This window comes from Bison bison, unplaced genomic scaffold, assembly GCF_000754665.1.
Source record: "Bison bison bison isolate TAMUID 2011002044 unplaced genomic scaffold, Bison_UMD1.0 scf7180017864249, whole genome shotgun sequence".
Lineage (NCBI taxonomy): Eukaryota > Metazoa > Chordata > Mammalia > Artiodactyla > Bovidae > Bison > Bison bison.
Genome location: NW_011494821.1, coordinates 549,834 through 552,578, shown reverse-complemented (window position 1 = coordinate 552,578; position 2,745 = coordinate 549,834). Strand labels below are relative to the sequence as shown.

At 53.8% G+C, this 2,745-nt stretch overlaps 1 protein-coding gene across 7 annotated transcripts in view; it reads left to right on the top strand.

Annotated features, from left to right (window-relative positions):
- Window positions 1-2,745, top strand: part of PELP1 (proline, glutamate and leucine rich protein 1) — a 51,181-nt gene that overhangs the window by 21,972 nt on the left and 26,464 nt on the right. The gene's annotated exons all lie outside the window — the stretch shown is intronic.

Here is a 2,745-nt window from a genome sequence, read left to right as displayed (position 1 = left end):
CCGTCCCCTCCGGGCCGGCCACCTGCTCATTCCTCCGCCCCTGCAACGCAGGCTGCACCGGAGAACCCAGTCGTCCGGCCCCCCACATCTCTGCGAAAACCCCGATGCAGGTTTCTTGATATTCAGCCCTCGCTTTCTGCAGGGGCTGTGGCATGCCTTCCCCTCATTATCCTCGAGGACCTAGGCGTGCGGCCCCGGATGGCTGTCCCCTAGGGACCCAGGCGTCCGGCCCCCGGATTCTCTCCCCGGTGTTCCTGCCTGGGGACCGTCCCGGCACCCGCCCGGTGCCGCCGCCCACGTCCCGCCGAATGGCCCCACCTCTCTTACCTGGTCCCGGGTTTCTCCCCCATGGTGCGCGCGCCCGCCGCCCGCCCGGTTCGCGGATAGCTCACAGCCTCCTAGCCCGCTGCCAGGTCCCTGCTCCTCCCCGCGCCACTGCGCACGCGCGCCCCCGCGCGCTCTCCACTACCCCCGCCTCTCCTTCCCCCCTCCCAACTTGGATCTGGGGAATGGAGTGCAGATGCGTCAGCCCGGATCGCGCGCGCCACGGCACTGCCCTCCCTCTCCTCACAGGCACGCGCGCTGATTGGCTCCGCCCGCCCCCCTCCGCCCTCCATCCCCACCCCTGCCGAGGGATCCCTCCCCGCGCGCGGTCTCTACACCCTGCTCCTCCCGCCCATCTCTCCGCCCCTCCGCACCAGTTTAGGAACTGACTGGGCACCCTCAAAAGAAGGCGCCCGCCTTCCAGGAGATTAAAGCATTCTGATTGGCTCCCTGCATCAAGCACCCTGCAGGGGTTCCCTCCCCTTTGTTTGCTTTCTCGGTGGCATTGGAGGCTACGGGGGTGGTGGGGGCGGTGGGTGAGCTCTAACACAGTCTAGGAAGGAGGATAAGGGGATGCACAGGTGGGTGGGCGGTTCCAGTTGCGTGATGCTCGCCTATTGCGCGCCGCTCACCCCAGAGCTTGTAGCTGTCTTTGGCCCTCCTTCCCACTTCTTTATTGTGGTGTGTCAGCTCCCTCTGGTGTCTCTCTTTGATCTTCGCAGGGTTACTTCTAAATTCTCTACTATTCTCCATCCATTCATCCAAGTTAACATCCATTCATGCATACATCCATCCATACATCTATCCATGTCTATTTTGTGCTAATCACTATACTAGGCAATGGGAACTCAGACATGAATTAACATCGCCCCTGCCTTCCTCGTATGGTTGAGGAGACATATGAAGAGGTATTATGATTCCAGGAATGCTATAATAGAGGTATGACTCAGAAGACAAAGTGACTCCAAGAGCTTGGCTGGGGGAGGGATGGAGGCAGTGCAGGCTGTCCAGAGGAGGGGACATTTGAGGATAATCTTTCTGAAGGGTGGGCAGAAGTTGAGAAATGGTATTTCAAAGAGAGAGAAGAGCAAGGCACATCCTATAATGAGGTGTCTGTGGGGGTAGAGGGCAGGAGACAGAAGGCTGAAGAGGATGACTGGAACAGAGTGTGAAGGATTTTGTATAGCAGGTAAAGGAATGAGGCTTCCTAGGTGATGGAGTGGTAAAGAATCCGCTTACCAATGCAGGAGATGTGGGTTTGATCCCTGGGTCGGGAAGATCCCCTGGAGTAGGAAATGACAACCCACTCCAGTATTCTTGCCTGGAAAATCCCATGGACAGAGAAGCCTGGCAGGCTACAGTCCATGAGGTCGAAAAAGAGTCAGACATGACTGAGCAGGAGCACCTCAGCAGCTAAAGAAAAGAGCCAGGAGCCTCCCCTGCAGGAGGACACGTGGATCCAGTAGTGGATCCGCTCTTTAAGGCAAGAAGTGGAGTGGCATGATGAGACTTCTCCTTTCGGAAGATAATTCTGGGCAGTGTGGAGGGTGAAGGGAGTGAGGCACACTGTCATAGACTGAAACTAATCAGGGAGAGAAGATGAACAATAGAATGGAAGGGAGAAGGGGGACCAGGCTGAAGAGTCATTTCTAGGGCAAAATTGAATAGACTGGGGAAGGATGATGAATGATGGACATTTTGGACTTAAGAAGCTAAGGTATTCTCCTTCTTCCATCTGTTTTCCCATATTCCCTCATCTTCACCAAATGAACTGACTTCATTCTTCTCCACTTTTCTGTGCAACAAAAAGTAATGTACACAAGTTTCTGAGATAATCTTTAAGGTCAAATGCAGGCCTTACCAGCTGCCCCCTCCCACCTCCAGTTCTCCTAGCCTTCTAAGCTCACCTTTCACCCTCTTCAAACTTTAGCTGGTACATTTCTTTTCGACTCGTGAATCATTTATGTCAAAGGGTCATGACCAGAAGGTAATGAGATCTATACTGCTACATATCTAAAGTGATTTTGGAACTGAAAGGCTGTGATTTGCATGGCATTACAGCTACTGTATTAAAAAAAATACTAACGTAAAGACAACTTTCAGTTCAGTTGTCGTTCAGTCGTGTCCGAATCTGCCACCCGGTGGACTGCAGCTCGCCAGGGCTCCCTGTCCATCACCACCTCCCAGAGTTCACTCAAACTCATGTCCATTGAGTCAATGATGCCATCCAACTATCTCATCCTCTGTCGTCCCCTTCTCCCCCTGCCTTCAATCTTTCCCAGCATCAGGGTCTTTTCAAATGAGTCAGCTCTTCCCATCAGGTGGCCAAAGTATTGGAGTTTCAGCTTCAACATCAGTCCTTCCAGTGAATATTCAGGACTGATTTCCTTTAGGATGGACTGGTTGGATTTCCTTGCAGTT